Raw genomic sequence first — 20,833 nt, 5'->3', positions numbered from 1 at the left:
TTCTCTTTTGCTCTGGAACGGCCGGGCCTTGCATGGCTCTCGATAATTATGGCCACAAGTTTAAGGGTTAAACTTGCAGGCCCAGTCACATGGGCTTTTGTACTAGGACCAAACTCATTCAAAGCTTTAGCTTTTGGACTGATCTCAACCACTTGAAAATTCGTGTAAAAAAAAAGGCCAATGCTATTCAGACCACCCTAAATTGCTAAGTTGACCACCCTATTTTAAAATTCTAATTTTACCCTTAAAACAAAAAAATTTCAATTTTGTTCGTTGGGTCATTCGACAATTATCTACCGAAATATTTATGATTATTCGACAGTTATCTGCTGAACATTGGTGGATTATTCGGTGGATAACTACTGAATAGAAATGAAAAAGGCATTCGACAGTTATCTGCCGAAATATTTGTATTTATTCGACACTTATCTGCCGAACATTGGTGGATATTTCGATAGATGACCACCGAATGGATCTGGGTGATTTTATCATGTTTTTGCAATAAAAGGTAAAATAGGAAAAAAGTTGAAAAAAATTTATTAGGATGGTCAACTCAGCACAAAAGGGTGGTTTGCATAGCCTCCCTCAAAAAAAAAATGTCTAACGTGTAAAAGTTTATAATTCTACTTTCTAATAGTTGTTGGTTCTACTGATATAGAAGAGAATTTCATTAAATCTATTTATCTTCTCCACGGATATTCTCTTTTATTATTCTTATTTCGCATTTTATTTTTATGATCAGAATCATTCTTTGAAGATCATCTCTGTAAAAAATCAATTAAATCAAAAATCGTTTAGTCATGTAATTGTTTTCAAATAAACAAATGGTGAATCAAATATTACTAAAATTGTTTGTTTATTTTATGAATTAATTACCCTAAGCTACATACTAGTTATTGTTTTTAATCTGTAATACCATGATTATTAAAATGTAACAATTATGCCACTTTATTTAGAATTAGGTCACTGCATTTGATTTCTCTCTCCACATTATCAATGCATTCAACCCACACTTTCCACTACCCACCCTGATCTCATTCTCTTCTCTCTCCTCCGTTTCTCTTTTTTTTTTTTTTTTTTCCTTCTCCTTTCTCTTTCTTTTTTTTCTTCTTCCTTTCTCTCATTTCCTCCATCAGTAACTCCATCCTCCACTTGCGTTGACCACCAGCCCACCCTCTCTCTCTCTCTCTCTCTCTCTCTCTCTCTCTCTCTCTCTCTCTCTCTCTCTCTCTCTCTCTCTCTCTTTCTTTCTCCCTGCTTTTGCCCCCTGTCGTCGCCCCCTGCCGCCGAAACCCACCAAAACTCAGCCCCTCCTCTCTTCCTCCACATCTTCAGCTCCTCCCAAATCCCAAATCCCAACCTCCACATCTTCAACTCCTCCCAAATCCCAACCTCCACATCATTAGTAGGTTCTTGATTTTTTTTTTTTTTTAGTTCAGTTTCTGGAACTGCAAGTGAACTGAAACTGCAGTTCTTGAACTGTAAGTGAACTGAAACTGCAGTTTATGAAACTATAAGTGAACTGAAACTGCAGAAGCTGCAGTTTATTGGAATTGAAATTGCAGTTTAATTATTAGAGTTGCAGACTTGCAGTTTTAGTTTCTGTTTTTTGGTGATGCGTTGATGCTGATATTTTGGAAGATGTCTGCATGTTATATTTTTGGTGTCCGCAAATGAAGAATGAGTTTGTAGTAGTTGGTCCGCAAAGGAAGAATGAGGCTTTAGGTGGTTTTGGTTAATAAAATTAGATGTCAGTATCTATATATTAATGGACTCTTATTTTATTACAGTTATATAATCAAACGATGTCCAATTTGATTGATTTTTTGCATAGATGATTTTCATAAAATACTTTAAAAAATAAACAGTTATGATTACAAATTTACATTAAGAAATGAAAATAATAAATAAAAAGGTCGGTTAAGAAGATAGATTAGAAAAGGTGGATAACATTTCTCTAATTCAATTAAGGATCGAGTCAATTGAGAAGTTTGTAGTTTTTGGCTCGCAATAAAGTTAGGGTCCTGAGAATCACACATTCAAATATGATTCAATCATACAATGATTTTGATTCATTGCCTAATAATGTAACATACGTACCGAAATATTAACAACAAATCTTTCATAGCTCAATCAAAGGTGCCATCAAACATTGAATTTGGTGATAGGGTCTCTGGCCCACAATATTGACTGAGTAGCCTAAAGGCATAAGAAATACAAGGGAATTATCGGAGTTAGACATAACAAGTGTGATGTCCTTCAAATACTCAATGATATTTAAGTCAATTCTTAACTCATTACTCCATTCACTCTCACAACTTATATTTTGTACCAAGTTTTAATATGCTTATAAGATGTTTTCAACATGCCCACTAGTTTTTCTTTGTAGTCATTATTACGTTATCACGCATTGTATGTGTGATCCATCTAGTATTGTAGGTTTAAAATACCATATTTCTGTAGGTATGACATATTATGTTCTTATTCAATCCAATTCCAAATATAAACATAGAATCTCATGAATCACCAAAAGTATACCATTATGTAAATTTTACTTTCCAAGTCACATATAAGGTTTATTGTTGATTTATCCTACCTAAATAAATGATTATCTTTCTTGAATTTATTACAATCTTCTTATTTTTGTAGTATAATTCTTAATTATGTTTTTTACTTTTCCTTATACAGCTTGTGCTTGACAATCCAGGTTTATTGCTAAGAAAAAAAGAATTGAATTCAAATAAATATATGGATAGTATATATAATTCTATTTGATCTCTTTTCATGCAAATTTGCGAATGCTATATATACTTTGTCGTTTACAAACTACCAGTCCATCAGCAGCAGCAAATGATTTGGAGTAATCACAAAGCCAACTACAGCTCTTTTTGTACAATTATACGAGACAAGGCCAAGAAAACGAAAGGGTATATTCCAAGCATCAACTTCACATCAAGGCTTGGCACACATGCTATGAAATGATCACAAAAATGAAGAAAAAATAAAAATTCAAATCCAGGCCAATGTGAATGAGAGGACATTTTAGATGGGAATTGTGAAGTGTAAGTGACAGCTGGCCCAGTTGGGCCCAGTTGGGACTGGCAGACCCGACTTGACATGACAAAGAGGCCTTTACGGTCCGCCCACATAAAAAGCCGTCAAGCCCATGCCGTGTCGACATGTCATTTTCCAACCTCCATTGCTCCTCCAAAACGACAAGGTTTTGGAATCCGATGCTGTGTGGATACTTTGCGTCAGTCGATCTGACAGTGGGCTTGGCCCATCTTGTGGGGCCCACAGACCACGGCCCACGGCCCACACCACGTGTTAGAATGTTAAAGCAAAACGACGTTGCAGTCCCCACGCTTGACCATGAGGGGCACGTTAAAATGTCTTTATATAATTTCTCTCTTTATTTTTTCCCTAAATAATGTCTTTATATCATTTCATTTGCCTAATGGGATATGGCTATTATGGGTCTTTTCATTTCTATGTTGGCCAAAATTTGGGAAGAAAATAAATGAAGGAGTGAAAGACACATAGGGTCGGTAGCTGAGCAACTATCGTGGACAACAGCAAATTTGTACTAAAAGGCCTTGTACGAATATATGCTTAATTTCAAAAACAAAGATTTTTTTCTCTACTTGTTTTAATTTTAAATTTCAGCTATGCATTTGTTATCATCTAGTTGTATCATTATATTAAATAAAATCTATCTAATTTTAGCATGTCCAGACCTAAAAATGAATCCTATAATTGCTCTCTTATTATTTGACTTTCAGTTCGAGCCGGTGTATTACAAATTCAGTGATTTTATTTGGGGTTTAAGATTAAATGATAGGACTCAAAATTAAAAAATAATCCTTATATTTGTAAAAAGAAAAGTGCATGAGATTAAAAATAAACAAAAATCTTCTCCTTTTCTTAACAATTCTTATTTTTTAATGTAATTTTTTTTTATTTAAAATAAAAAGATTCTAATGTATAGATTTAAAATATGAGTGAGAGAAAAAAAAAAAAAAAACCTTATACACTATATAAGACCACCGCAAGCTAGTGATTTAGTTATCTTAGTTTGTCTAGTCCCTCTCTTAATCTTAGAGAGGGTTTGCCTAGGGTTCCAACTCTTGTTTAGTTTTGGTGTCTCGAGTCCATTTATTGTTCGTAGAGAGGGTTTATTTAGGGTATTGTCCATAGAAATGAATTGTGGTTAGTTTATTGTTGGTTTATAGCTTTTTTAGTTGTTTTGCAGGTTTGATGATGCTTTCAATCCTATTTTGGGTGTAGGTGGTGCATCTGAGATTGTTTGTGATTCGCACAAAGAGGTTGTACTGGTTATAGCCTAACCACTTGGTTGTATTGCTTCTTCCCAACAAGCAGAGATATTAGCGCTTTTGCACATGATCCAGTTTGTCTTTAGTGCTTTGTTTTCTTCTATTTTTATGGATGAGAACTTAGTCTCTGACAGACACCTTTTGGAGGAGGCTAAAAGAGTTTAAATTTAATTTTCCGAAGTTATATGTAGTTATGTGTCTAGAAATTGTAATGAAACGGCTTATGCTTTTGCTTGTTTTGTTTTACATTGTGAGACTCTTACTACTTAGGCGGGGGAAGCTCATGTATAACTTCAACAACAACAGTTTCATTCTAATTGTAACTCTTCTTTATTTTCTTTAATAAAAGTATCTTTCAAGAATAAAAACAAAATGTGTAGATTTAAAATCCATGAGAATCAAGAAAATGGGAGAATCCAAATTAAAATATGTCCTAGAATCTAATCTATATTTCAAAAATTAAAAAAATCAACAAATGTCCTATATACGTATCCAAACAATAAAAAAATGTTATCATGCAAATGAAGGCATGCCCATATAAAAACTAATGCATAGTACCCAATACCAAATAAAATGAATTTTGTTTTTTTTTTTTAATAAAAGAGGAAATTACCAATTTAGTCCATTTATTTGTTCTAAAGTCTCATCTTGGTCCACGATTTTTTTTTTTGCCAACTTAATCCACTATCTGTTTGACGTTTGCCAACATAGTCCATTCCGTCAAAATTTCAATAACAACCGTCAAATTTAGGGGCAAAATAGTGAATTTAACCCATAAATGGACTAAATTGGTAATTTCCCCTTAATAAAATGAATTGAATTTGCATGTAAATCCAACCCATTTTGGGATCCAAATTCATTGTATATATAATACAAGTCAAGTTAAACCCACGCTCTGTTTAATTAAACGTGGACTTCCTCAGCCTCGAGTTGCGTGTTTCCTCGTTCTGTAAGACTGTAACTCTGTTGATTTTCTAAAAAAGCATAATATATATGGTGATCACTGATCGCAGCCTTTTGTTGGCTTCTTTTTAATTATTTTCTCTCTTTTTTCTCTTTGAACAGCTGCAGGACTTTAGTTGAGTCTCTCAATTTCTGCAAAACCAACAAAGTTATCAAAGTCATAGAAGGTTCTTCTCAGTGATGGGGTGGAGCCTCTATAAGACAATTCACAAACATGGACATGAAGTACTCGTCCCCAAAAAGATTGAAAGAATAGGATTTGGATTTTGAGTTATACTTATTTTTACTCGTTTTAAATCTAGTTATATATTACAAAATTAAAGAATTTTGAATTCATGAATGTGATTCAACACACGCTCAACAAGTGTATATAAATTTTTTATTTCTAAATAAAGTTAGCATATTGCTTCATTCTTTTATGAGTACGTGTTGTAACATAATCCTAGATAAACATAATTTATGAAAAATGTATTATATACGTTGTGTTTCTACAATCAATACACTATTACATGATAAATATATCTGACTATACCATACATTGTTTTGCGAGATGGAAAACGTATAAGACTTTCAATTCAAAATTAATATTTGCAATTTACAAACTACACTACTGCAAAATCCTTCATCAGGCACACCCACCAAACCATGCCAATTGGTCTCAAAGGGCACAGTTTGCAGTGCCTATTGATTATCTAGTCACGGTTTGGGGAGTGGTGCGATTGGGAGGCGTATCCATTGCCACACTGTCACGGTTTACCTAACCGTGAGTCCATTTACACCGGGTCCCACCCCATTCGGCATTAGCATACTTCAGCCAAGCTCATATACTTGAGCCAAGCTTGAGCCGGCTTAAAGTGGCTTGGTGGACGATGAGACCACTCCAGTTAATGGTCTCATGGTTGTATAACCGTGAATCACAAAATAATATTAAAATATACCATACTGTGACATGAAAAACATGTACGATGAATTCATGTATTTTGAGTTAAATGACCTTCGCCTTTCACCTTCGGGTATCCGTGCCATACTTTCATTAAATGGAGAAAACTAATATATATACAATTGCTCATATACCCTTTCATATACAATAATATCAAATAATATATATACTTATACTAATGCTGTATGTATTGAACAATTAGTTATTAATAAACCATAATTTTAGCCATTAAAAAATTAAAAATTGCCACTTTAAGCCATGGATTCAACTTTCAGACATTTGCTTCACAATACTGATGAGTCTATAATTACATTAGTTTGTTCAACAAAATAACTTGCCTATTTACATCCAAAATATACCCAATCTAAGTTCACTGATATGATTCCAACCCCTTCCTTACAAGCAATTCACAATCTAACTGAAATGAAAGGGTTGGCATGCTCAAGAAATCAGCTGCCACATATCAATGCCAAAATTAAATTTTTACCCAACAGCTAAGCCAGTCAGTTCCTAAACCCATCATATCACTATGTTCTAGCCAGTCAGTTCCTACACCCATCATATCACTATGTTCTAGCAATATAATCTATACTTAAGTCCCCACCATCATTTTCACAAAAGGGGCTAGAATTCACCTGTCTAAACCAAAATGCTACCAACACTTATCCAAAATTTTTTGTACATACTTGGATCCAATCATGGGCTGCGAAACTCATCATTTGCTGTGTTCGCATTGTCCACGGCCATATCAGAGACATCGGAACCTATCATCAACATCGGATTGGCACCAACTGGTGGGCTTGCTTGAGCTTCTTTGGTGGCTGAAGCTTTTGACAACATCTGTATCAAAGCCTGCACATCCAGCCCTTGGAGTGCTTGTACCCCTGCACCTGAAATAGCAGCAACTAAAGGATTGTTCAAACGGGCTTCAAATTCAGCCATCTTGTTTCTAAAATATTCATCTCTCTCTCTTGCTTCTTGTTCCTTCCTAGCTGCATCAACTTTGATTCTTTCAACTTCTGCACGCGCTTCTTCTGCTGCTTGACGTGCATCTTCTGCAGCAATTCGTTGGAGATCACATTGAGCTTGTAACACTTCGACTTGTCGTGACAATCCCCTTCTCTGTGTAACAATTCCAGGTACATCTTTCCATTCAACTCCAACACCGAAGCCGCGGACAGTATTGCGTTTTTCAGGCCCAAATTGCTCTGCATACAACTCATCACGAACATCAGGCGTAATTTCCCTTCCCTTCTCCTGCTCCCTCTGCTCAAGTGCAGTCAACTCATCCTGCATTAAAACAAAAAAGACAACACCACATGCTCAGTTTAGTAGTATTGACATGTGTATATACTATAATCTAATTACTAAGGCACTTACAAAATGTTTAGCGACTTCTTCATTAACCGGCTTGAGTTGATTTTTCACTTTGCGGCTGTAGATGAGTTTGAAGAATGTTATACGGTCAAGCACTTCACCAGGGTGCTCACGTTTCTGCACAAAATCAGACATAACACACATGTTCCAAGTACTTAATTAATAATGAAAACATGCACCAAATAGATAAAGGCAAATTATTTTTCTACCAATCTCTGCCAATGTATTTAGGAATTGCAAAATTATACAAAGCATCACCACAAAATAAACAAGAAATATACTCAATTTACTGGTATCAATGTACTTCTTTAGCATTTCTTAGTGGTGAATCAATAGTCTCAATTTATGAATTTACTGGTATGCAGAAGGGGCCGAAAAGTGAGAGGTCAGAACAAATTTTGAGATGTAATGTGATTTGATGAGGGATTGGGAGGAGGAAGAGAGAAGAAAATAAGAGAGAGTGAGGAGAAGAGGACCAACGCGCGCAGAGGAGAAAGAAAAGGGCACGGGACACGAGGCCCGCAGGACAGAAAGAGGGAAAATAAATGAAAAAAAATGACGGGATATTTTGGTGAAAAAATAAAATGACCTAAGGAGGACCGGTTCTCAAAATAGAGGTCCGGTTCTCAAAATACAACTGAAGAATTGTATTGCCTCTGGAGGACCGGACCTGTTAAGAGAGGTCCGGTACTCCAATTTTTTTTTTTACATTTAAATGAATTTTGTGTCCTCCAAAAGCAGTTCCGATTCTTCAACAAATTAGAAGCACATTGCTGAAGCATTGCCCCTGGAGGTCCGGTTCTCAAAAATTTATACTGAAACCGGTTCTCAATATACAAGCATTACCTCCTTTGTGAATCAAAAAGGCTAAATTTATCTCATCTTTATCATAATTGTAATGATTATGTAGATAAAGGCTAACATGACCAGTGGCTAGCTCAAAGCATAAGCAATCTCAGGATAATTACTTAATATGTAAATGTGTGTGATTCTTCTTTTGAGGCCATATAATTTTGCCTTTCTACACTATTATGGATTTCAAGCATCAAATAAGCATGATCATGAAAAAATACACCACTACTTTGGTCTATGCATTTGTACTATACTTATTAAGCAAGCATCACTAAAGTAAAATATCCTATATGAAGTGGAACAAATAATAGGTAATGCCAAAACTAGCATAAATTAATCTTACACTGTTCAAAACTAGTTTCCCCATACATAATTGGCTGATCAATCTAACTGAAAGATAAATTGACAAATTCTTTCCCACTAACCCTCAACATTAGGTAATGTATTAAAAACTCACCCATGCATGTCGCTTTTGGGCAAAGGTTTGTGTACCAGTGGTGTGATGCAGCCTCAATTGCCTTCGATTCCTCTTATTTATCCTTGAGTATTTCTATGTACAAAAATCCAAATGACACTGTCAATTTTTTCCACCTACATGAGAATGCCGAAAATAAGAATTCGAGGAATTATGGCTTAATTTACCTCTTTCTCTATGTCCCAATCAGCCACCAACAAGCGCCATTGGTTAATGTTAACACGATTATCATTGCAAATCCACCTATCAGCTGTACCGACATTTGGGTAGTACCATTCCACCTTAAGATCATGCTTAAATTTCTTCCAACGGTCATTCAACTTTGCCTTTGTTATCTTTTCAATTGCTGCCTCCTTAGCTAATGTATCCGGATCTGACCAGTCAAGAGCTTCCTGCATAATGTGTTTGTACATACGCATCATACATTAGCACATGAATAAATTAATAATGCTTGATATACTGAAACAATTGGCGTGGTGAAAGAGATCTTTACCTTCACATCCTTCCATGCTTTCTCCACTCTGGTTCCCTTTTTAAACAATCTGAACGACTTCACATTGATTGGAAAGTAAGAGGCATCTGTTGCTATTATCCCCACAAATCTTGAAAACTTTGCACATAGGTCAGCTGGTTCAACTGCCTGCCCATGTTCATTGAATACCAACTTCTCTAGTTTCGTTACAGCAAATTTTCTCTTATTTTTTCCTCTTCCTAATCTCTTGCGCTTACCTAGTTGCGAATCAGTGCCCGTTTCATTCCCCACATCATTTGTTGGCCTCGATGATTCACCATTTTGTTCCAAAAGTTCATTTGGTTGGCAAGTTGAGAAACCCACTGCATTGCTCGATCCATTGGTTTGATTTTGAGTTTGGACAACTATCTCATTCTCAGTTTCATTAACGTTGTGTGTGGTATCATCATTCACACCTCTAAGCAATGTGTACATAATGTCATCGCTTTGTCTTAAATCATAGCCATTCAGTGGAGGTTGAGTCTCGTGGTCTTGTGCTAGGTTAGTGAGCAAAGGTCCAGTATGGGGTACGTAGTGATTAAGCATCTGTACTAATTAAGAACATTAAAGATCAATTAAATTGCAAAGATGCAAACATACATAAGTCATGGAAATTCACCATAGATGAAGCTAGATATAAGGGCGAGTGATAACTAAATTCACCATTTTGGTGTGATGAACTAATAGTAATTAATAAAAATGTAGAGAAGTAGTCAAATAAGGCTGAAAGTTCATTAATCCGAAAAATTGAAAAGGTTAAAGTTGGTGAGACACCCAGAAAAGAAAAAAAGCAATGAGGAAGTGCATAGTGGGGACTGTGGATAAATATTCAAATAGACATGTCTCTGTTCTATATTGACTCTAATTTGCTACCTTACTCTGTTCTCAATCTGCCTCCCTTCACCATCCTCCTGTGTTGTCAAGGCTAGCTGGTATTCTCTAATCTCTCTCTCTCTCTCTCTCTCACAAATATGTAAATGATAGTTAAATAATATGTTAAGGTTTAAGTTTGAAACATATTGCAGCTGACATGATCTAACAACAGATTTCAAATTGGGTATGGATTCTCTTATAAGTATAACTAATCCTAACCAGAAGTCAGAAGTTTGGTTACCAAAGTTTTCCAGTTCTTGAAAATATTTTGAACTGACTTTGTGAGTGTCTAATTAAGTTGTTCTACCGCAGAAGCCCAATTCTTCAAATGTATACAAGTGGCTGATTAATGAGTTAAATAAGAACAGAAAACAAAGCCAGAGTGACCATGAAGCTGCGCTCAAACAACAACACCAATGGAGAATATTCAATATAAGCAATCATATATGCCAAATCAAATATATTTCAAGGACCCAAACATACAGAACTCATGAAAATGACCCATATCTGAAGCTATACAGGGCGAATGATATATTTACAGAGATAGACAGAGCTACCGACATGGGGTTATTCAGAGAGAGCGAAAGAGATTGTGAGAGAGTATTATCTACCTTCAAGAATGGCAACCAATCAGGCACACCCACTTTGCCACTGAATATTTAAGCTCCAACGGACCAAGAATCTCGCAGACTATGGCGCCGATCAACAAGAACGCATCCCCTGATTCATCAGGTGGAACTGAACAGGGACCATTGGAGGACCGGTCTGTATCGACTGGGTGGTCTGAACGAAGGTGGTGGGTTTATAATGGGTCCTAAAAGCAAAGTTGGCTTAAAATAGGCAAAAAAAACCCTAATTCCCATGTAATTTTAAAATAAAATATTTGCACCCATTATTTAATAATAAAACTTTCCAAAATATCTGAATAATTGGAGGGAAACCACTTGTACCTAATGGATGGATAATGATTTGTAGAGCTCTTAAAAATATAGCGGCAGTTTTAAAAACCTTCATTTTGGAATAGTTAAATTATATCACACTGCTATTATTAAAAAGTTAAATCCTTGCACTTTATTTTCCATATTTCACAGTTTTCCAATATGTGTCATAATGCATTCAAACACTCACACGGGTGTAAAATTAGGCGCCAACCATTCAGTACAGCAATTCTGTATTTAGAATCTTAAAAAAAAAAACTGCAGGAATATAGGTCAGCTCAAATATACAAGTAGGTATTGTAATATTAAAAATGCAATACTAAAAATTAAATGCTTGGTAAATTAAAATGTCAAACAAAATACATACGTATGGGGATTATTCATCACGCAAGTGACAAACCAAATGCATACTCATATGATATATTCATAACATATATTATAAAGTCATGAACCTCAAAAAATGGGAATTCCTAAATTGCAATCAAACCCAATATTTCTATTGTTCTAAATCAATCAGATGTAGAGCAAATAATAGGTAAGTCTAACATGTAATAATTCAAGTTCAGATTGCCAGGTTCTCCTTGTCAATTCCTCATCTCATTAATCTAATCCGGTCTCGTGGTCGTTGTTCAACTTCATAGCCAACAACTCATAATGGGGATGAAGTATAAGAAGACTACCATTACATACTTAATTAGGCAAATTTGGGATATGAGTATACTAAATAAACCCATACCTGGCCTTAGTTGATCCGTGAGCGCAGAAAAATTTCTCAATCAAAGGGGGGAAGAGAAGTGGGTTTTCCTCCTGCGCGCGGTGGGTACTGCTAATATCATTTATTTCGCGTGATAAATTGGAGAGGGAAGGAGGAGGGTTAATCCTTCATATCGCATATGCCATATTATTGTGGTCATGGCACAGTATGTAAACCGTGACTAATAGATAAAATCTGACAGTAATGATGGATCGCCTCTGGATGACCGGTCATCTCAAGAGAGGTCCGGTTCTTAATTCAAACAGAAATGATGGATCGCCTCTGGAGGACCGGTCTCCTCAAGAGAGGTCCGATTCTTAATTCAAGCAGAAATGATCAAGCGCCTCTGGAGGACCGGTCTTCTCAAGAGAGGTCCGGTTCTCTGTTGCTTATAATTTCAGGGTTTAGGGTAAACCGTGACAGTGGCAATAGTAATTTTGATCATGGCACAGTATGTAAACCGTGACTGAAAGATAAAATATTACTTTAGGAATAGGCACTGCATGAAAACAGTGACTAATAGTTTAAATATACACAATTTATTCAAAACCGTGAGACTTTAGATAACCAGCAAACTTGTACACAATCCGAACAATACTTAGTACATGGCACGGTTTGGACTACTGTGAATTACTACATGTCACAGTTTGGTCATCTGTGACTTAGTAAATGCGAATGTTGTGCTCATTCATTTATCGGCTCCGTTGCAGCGGCTCCACGCAGCCGAAGCCGCTGAATTTTAAAAATCCTCACAGTTACCAGTGCCTATTATTAAATTACTCACGGTTACACCGTGAACACTAAGTTTGAGTCACTGATTGCTCAAAACCATGTTTGGAAATGCTGTAATCTCATTCGCCTCATAACTGTGAGTCATTATTCGTGCCTACTGTCCATTTTTCCAGTAGTGCTACAATGTGTTACCATGATGATGGAATCAAAAAAATGAGCAATTTGGGTGGTTGGAGATGGCCCCAAAAAGCTGGCCAGGTAATAGGGGTAAGTAAGCTAATAACTTTAAACCCTAGCCAAAACAAGCTAAGAGAAAATGCATATGTCTACAACTAATTAAGTTCTTGGTTCCAAATGGACCACAATGCACACTTGGTGCAACAACTTAGGACCTTTTGTACAAGGAGCTTATATATATATATATATATATATATATGATTATATGGTTCCAAATGGTCTTACATTATAACCTGTTTTTAATAAAATGCCACAATATATTAGTCGCACTCAGCTGTTTCTTATACATATTGATGGGATCTTTTTATGGCATGGACCACTTTGACAAAAGATCCTTTTCATTGTGGCATGTGCTTTACATGTGATGATTGTTCTCAATTTTTTTTAAGGTATATTGATTTTAACTACTAAATTTTAATAACATTTTAGTTTATGTACCAAAATTAAATAGTATTTTAGATTATGTATTAGTTGAAAAGTTAAACATAATAATAAAGTAAAAGATATTAGAATTTACAAATATTACATCACATGCCACTACAATAAAAAAAATTATATCACAAATATTATAGTAATTTATACTATATTGTATTTAAAAAAAATCAATCAAGTTACAATTTAACTGTGACTGTCTTGGTAAATTGAAGGAGACAACTCACACCACTATACTATGTATTATTTTGAGTAAAAGTATTGTTTTGACCTCTATTTATATTATATTGTAGTATAATTTTTCTAAAAAAATTCAATTAAGTCACAACTTAGATGTGATTGTCGTTCAGTCACAACTAAATTTGAAGTTGTGAGTGTCGTACAGTCACAACTAAACGTGAAGTTGAGACTACATTAGCAAATTTTCAAGATAATATAAAAGCCTCAAGGGCAATTTTTTCAAAACCTTATAAATTTTAACTAACACCCATCATATGTGGGCCAAAAGACAAAAATGTCAAATGAAAAAGGCTCAAATCAAAGGGGCCAATATATTTGTGACCTAATGCATGTAAAAAACTACATTTAAATTTGGTAGTTTAATTGAAATATTATATAGTCTTCATATCATACCAAAAAATTATTGAGATTTGATATTTAATCATAATTTTCTATATTTTTTATGGACAGTGAAAGTTTTTTATTTTATATTTTTATGGATCATTTTTCTCAATTATTATTTCCTAAAGCTTTTGTTGCACACAAATTGGATAGTGTTTTCTTTCGCCAGAAAATTGGATAAGGTTTGAATTTGAGAGAGATCGAAGTGTTTTCTCACTATCTTCAAAATCACTTTGCTAGTCGATCGCTGCATACCATATATGCTATTTAGGACCTATTTTTTTCAATTAATAATACAAGATAGTGAATTAATTAGAAGTTTAGAACAAAAAGAAAAGAAAAAAAATAGTGAATCTGCCCCTAAAATTAGATGGTAAAAAACATTACCATCTAATTTTTCCCTCACACATAATAATTTATTCAAGTTTTACCGATCCAGTGTCTTTTCTTACACACATATATTGTGAGCAAGTTACTAGTATATAATTAATACTTCTATAGGATGAATTGACATTCGTATGAGTTATATACTTGTAACTCCATTTATATACTTGAATAGTAGTTTGTCTAAAACCCTAACTCAGACCTAATCCATTCCTAGTGTAAACCCAAGTGTTTGCCTTTGGTTTTTCGAATCTAGGGCAACCCGAGTAACTTTAAATTTCATGATAATATTTTATTAGTTTATATCTAAATTTCTTTTGAATTCACTATCATATATATCACCTACCACATCATTTGATGATTAAATTTTTTAAAAAAAATTATGCTATTTTACACATTTACCACCCAAACTTTACAAATGGTGCTAATGTTACACCGGCCGTTAAATATGGGTGGATGAAATGTAACAACAAGTGCTAACATGTGAGAAAATTTTGTACCAAAGTTAAGTTTTGAATGTCAGATACTAGTGTTTGGAACTTAGGCATGCAGCATGCCCATGGTGCCCACTGCCCATGATGGAGTCGAAAATTGTTATGACTTTGAAAAGAAGCAAGTAAAAAGAAAAGACATACAAGCCGCAAAAGTTCCTCCTCATCACTTTTAAAAGGAGAAAGGCCAGGGGGGGGTCCGAAAATTGTCCTAGCCCTGACTTTGGAAAGAAAAAGAGATGCTTTTGGGAATGAAAGGACCATTTCAAGCACTATCTTGCGAAGACATGTTGTGGACATGAAATGATTTCCTTTAAAAGCTCACTTGGCCTCATTTCAAAGTTCAAACTCTGCAATTTATATCACTTCCTATTTTTACACCTTGAGTCAGATTCCTCATGTATCATTTCTTGCTTTTTCAATTTTCACTTTCTTTCTTTTTCCTTTTCCTCACTTTCTTTTTATTTTCTTTCAGCAAAATTGGTAAGTACCTTTCTTTTTTTCTACTACTTAGTGTCATAAAGAGATAACAAAACTTGAAGTTCTTTATTAATTGGTACTCCTTTTGGCTTTTGGATTGTAACCATGGTCTATATTAAAATTTATTTTCCCACTTTTTCTTTTTTATTTTCTGCCCCTCGGATAGTCGGGTCCACCACAATATTATTATTGTTATCTTTAGCTTAAACTTAACTATCATCAATCATCTGTTGGTATTGAACTATTGATGTGGCTAAGTGTTTTTTATATAAAACAAAGCAAGGGAGCTCTTAGAACACATGTCAATATAATGAACATCTTCAAAACTCTTCTTTTCTTTTGGGGTTAATTATAGTACTAGCTAGAAGTTTGAAACCATTAGCAGCTATGGGTTATGACAATGAAACAAAAACTTGTTGGAGTATACACAAATATGGCGCCCTAGACCAAACAATTAATATTGAAACAAATCCAAAAATTTTAAAAATAAATTTCTCAATCTATATGTATAAGGCCTCGTTTGGGATTGTTGTGGAGGACCCAAAAGCTGCTGTGGATGACAATTCTCAATCACCCACATCAGTTTTGGTGTTTGGTAAAAAAATGAAAAAGTGCATTGTCCTACAATTCTCAACTCCCCACAGCAAAAATAGAAAGCAAGTTTGTAGGTGCTTTTGAAAACTGCAGTAAATCACAGCAACAATGAAAATTTTATTTTACCCATAATACCCTTATTTTAGTAATTATAAATAATCACAGCAGTTTTATATTACAATTTACCAAACACCTTCATACTGTTTTTTGTACTCACAACACTTTTGAAAATATAATTTACCAAACACTTAACTGTTTTACTTCACAGCTGACTTTACTTCACAGCTGACTTTACTTCACAACTGCTTTACTTCACAACCGTTTTTTCTCACAGCAATCTCAAACTAAGCCTAAGAGATGTTCTATTATTGGATAATCAGACATATATTATATTGTACATTAGACTGTACATCAATATATATGATCATTAATTTTTAATCACATGTGCAATTTAACAACAATTAATGTACGTATCATTTTTTGAGCCCTAAGTTGGACAAAAATTTACAATTAATATGACACACAATTCACTTTCTTATAATATTCTAAACTTCTTTTCTATTAATAAAAAATTAGGATTAAATACCAAATATCAATAGTTTTTCAGGAAAGCAACAAGACACTAATTTTTTTTAGTTTAGGTACTAACCTAGAGTAAGACATTTTGTATTAGGTCACAAATTGGTTTTCTATACAGTTGTGAATGTCGAACAGTCACAGTTGTGAACTCGTGACTGTTTCAAGTTCATAAAAATTCAAAAATTATAAGGGTTTAATGTTTTTGATTTAGGTTTGATGGATGAAGTCCTATAGCCCAGAGACTAAACATTAAAGTTTAAGCCTTACAAATATTGAAAAAAAAACAAATTAATAAATAAGTTATGACTGTTAGACAGTCACAGCTCGGTATAACCATATTTTTTAAAGTTTGTACATAAACTGAAATTTAGTATCTAAAATGAAATGACATAAACATTTTGGTAATTAAAATAAAAAAAGATTGTAATTTGGTACCTAAAGTCAACGAACCTTTCTATTAATCGTTCCGAATTTTCATTCAAGTAACCGCCTTACTAAAATATATACTAATTATAGGTAAGTCTTTTACCCTGTCTTTGTATGATGTTGAGCATTTTTTGGAAAAATTATTTTGTATAACCGATATATTGACACGTGGTATAACCAGTCTATGTGTTATAATATAAATGAATGTTATTAATATTATAGTGTCTAATTTTAAACCCCCTAATCACCAAAAAAATTTGCCTAAACCCCCACCCATCTAGAAACTCTTTCAAAACCCCCTATAACTTATAATCCCAAATTATCCTTCTGACGCATGCTGACACGTGCTGACATCACTGTAACTGAATTTTGGTGAAACTTTTTTTTTTTTTTTTTTTTTTCTGGAATTGAAGTTTTTGCTAAAACTCAATATTTCGCTAAAACTAAAATCAAACACTGAAATTGAATTTCATTACACTAAAACTGAATTTCAAAAATTCAGTTACACTAAATTGAAGAATTCAGTTATGAATTCACTTACTAAAACTGAATTAAGTGATGAAACAATTACACCTTGACTAAAATGCAATTAAACCTTAATTAAAAAAGGGTTAATTACATATATATACCTCAACTATACATCACTTATCAACTGGGTACCTCTGGTTCAAAAACTTTCATTCGAGTACCTCAACTTCAATATTTCGTCAACTTAGTACCTCTGTTAGTCTGACCGTTAGGAAGACCGTTAAATGCCTACGTGGCGCTGACGTGGCACACGCATCCCCACCAATAAACGTTGACTTATCTTTAAAAAAGCCACATGGACAAAAAATAATAAAAAAATTAAAAAAATGATATAAAATAGAAAAAACAATTATTGAATTTTGAAAAAAAAAAAAGACAAACAGAAACTCTCATCCATCCCCTCCGTCGCATCGCTAACCCAACCCACCCACCTCTTTCCCCCTCTCCGGCCACTGGCCAGCAACCCCCTCCCCCGCGTCGGCAACCTTCTCCCGGTCGCATCTCTCTATCTCTCACTCTCTCTTTCTCTTTGTCACTTTTTTTCCCTCTCACTCCAGCTGCTTCGTGAGCTCGGTTTCCTGCCTCGACGACGACGGCTAGCTGCTCTGGGAGCTCGGCTTCCTTCCCCACCACCACCCCGTCCACCCCGCACCCAGCCCCTGTCCCCAACCTAGCCCCTCATCAACCTTATATCTCTCGTCTCTCTCTCACCTCCCGCTCTCCAGCCACAACAACCAAAACCCAATAAGCAATTAATCTAATTCAAAACAAAAACCAATAAAAACAAACCAAAATCGTCAATCATAATCCAAAAATCAAATCCCAAACAACTGCTGCTTTATCCCAAACTCTCATCTCAAACAACTGCTGCTTTATTTTGTCAAAAATCAAATCATAACCCAGTGGCGGGGATGGGTGGAGGAGGATGGACTGAGCTGGGTGGGTGGGAGGTGCGACTGGGCGGGGATAGGTGGGTGGGTGGGTGGGAAGAGGGAGGGAGGGAGGGGACGGGTCAGAGCAGGGGGAAGGAGGGAGGAGCTGGGTGGGATGGGGTGGGTCGGAACGGGGGGGAGGGAGGGGGCGGGTCAGAACGATGGGTAGGAGGGGTGGGATGGGGTGGGTCGGAGCGCGGGGAAGGAGGGAGGGAATGGGTGGGATAGGTGGGATGGGGTGGGTCGCCGGCGCTAGTTTGGTGGTCGGGTGCTGGAGGGAGGGAGGTGGTTCGCAGACGCTGGTTTAGTGGTCAGGTGCTAGGGGGAGGGAAAGGGCTGGGTGAGCTGGGGTGAGGTGGGGGGAGTGGCGGGGATGGGTAGAGGAGGAAGGGGATTGGGTAGGGAGGTGAAGTTTGGCAGGGGGCTGGTTTTTTTTTTTTTTTTTGTCTTTTTTTTTTCTATTTAATATAATTTTAATGGGTTTTTTTTTTTTATATTATTTTTTGTCCATGTGGCTATTTCTAAAAGACAAGTCAACGTTTAGTGGTGGGTCCGCGTGTGCCACGTCAGCGCCACGTAGGCATTTAACGGTATTCCTAACGGTCAGACTAATGGAGGTACTAAGTTAACGAAATATTGAAGTTGAGGTACCCGAATGAAAGTTTTTGAACCATAGGTACCCAGTTGATAAGTGATGTATAGTTGAGGTATATATATGTAATTAACCCATTAAAAAACAATTACACCTTTACTAAAACAATTACACTTCACTAAAACAGTTACACCTTTACTGAATTTCGTTTCACTAAAAAGAACACAGCAACCTTATCAAAAAAAAAAACAACAACAATACAACAATACAACAAGTCATTGAGATGAGAGGAGTAGCCAACAATACAACGTCGTCCGATCACCTCACGCGCGACGAGTACACGACAGTCGCCACTGCCTCAATCTGTTTCTACCTGCAAATTTGATTCATCATATTTCAGAACCATAAATTCATTTAAAACTCATGTTTCACGAACTGAAACTGTTTCACGAACTGAAATTGTTTAATCAATAAATGAAGTAAATTTGTATATACTTATAAATCAATTAAAAAACCCACATTTCTATCCGATTTATAACAAATTCAATTAAAACAGATTCACAAATCAATTTCAAATTAGAGTTTTCAAATTAGGGCTTTTGAAATTCAATGCAATTGAACCAAAATTTGTATACCAGTAGAGAGAGACTGTCAAGGGGAGAAGAATGAGACCGGAACCACTTCAATCCACCGCCGGAATCGCCAGCAACGGCGGCGATAACTCTCAGACTTTCTCGGCGTCGATTCGCCGTCCACGGTGGTCAGTTGGAGAATCGGAGACCACCATCACACTCACCACGTCGAGAGGAAGCTTCTGGAAGTGGAGAGCGGCTGCAACGTCGCCGGAGATGACGATCGGACTTTGGGCTGCATTTGGGTTTCTGTGGATTTTATGGGAAAGAAAAGGTCATGGATAGATAGATGAGGAAGAGGCGAGAAGAACCCAACCGGTCTGACACCTCATCGTCGTCGGAATCGACGGATCGCCGGCGAGGGAGCTCGGGTTTGCCTAGACCAATCCGGCGTCGATGTTATGTTTCACGAAGAGTGGAGGGCAAGGAGAGGAAGAGGAAGGAGAGGCGAGTGTGATGGGCCCGGTATCGTCGGCAACCGTCGCCAGACGGCGGTGCACGCGCCAGCGACAGCAGCAGGGAGAGAGGCACGCAGATGGGAGAGAGAGAGAGAGAGAGAGATATAGCACCCATAAATGGAAAATGAAAATAAAAAATGGGTAAAACTGGAAAATTAAAAGATGAGGAGTCAAACTTGGCTGGATATTAGTTGACTAGGGGGTTTAGGAAAATATTAAGTGTAAGATTGGAGGTTATAGGAGAGGTAGATTTTGGATGGAGGTTAAGAGAGATTTTATCTCTAATTAGGGGATTTATAATTATTAACATTTAGTATTATACCCTACTAATATATATAAACATATCGTCCAATAATACCTTTACACGTTAAATTGGTTATACTACATGACGTTATATTAGTTATACCCTATAATTTTTCCATCTTTTGAATAAGAGGGTCATAGTAACTATTGTTTACTAAAACAATGATTAATATTTTGTTTTTGAGCAATAAAACAATGTTCTAATAATTAAGAAGGGATTACGGCCTTATTGACCAGGATATATTTTAATAAGCTAGAGAAGATTAATGAAAGCCTTGAGGATGTGGATTTTGATGTGACAACATTTATGCAGTAGTTTTATATCCAATAATCAAAAAGACCTTTTAATATATAAGACCCCACCCCCCACCCCCTCTCCTAACAAAGCTCTAATT

Source organism: Dryas octopetala, chromosome 5 (genome assembly GCF_963921425.1).
Source record: "Dryas octopetala chromosome 5, drDryOcto1.1, whole genome shotgun sequence".
Classification (NCBI taxonomy): Eukaryota; Viridiplantae; Streptophyta; class Magnoliopsida; order Rosales; family Rosaceae; genus Dryas; species Dryas octopetala.
This window is presented reverse-complemented; position numbering follows the sequence as displayed.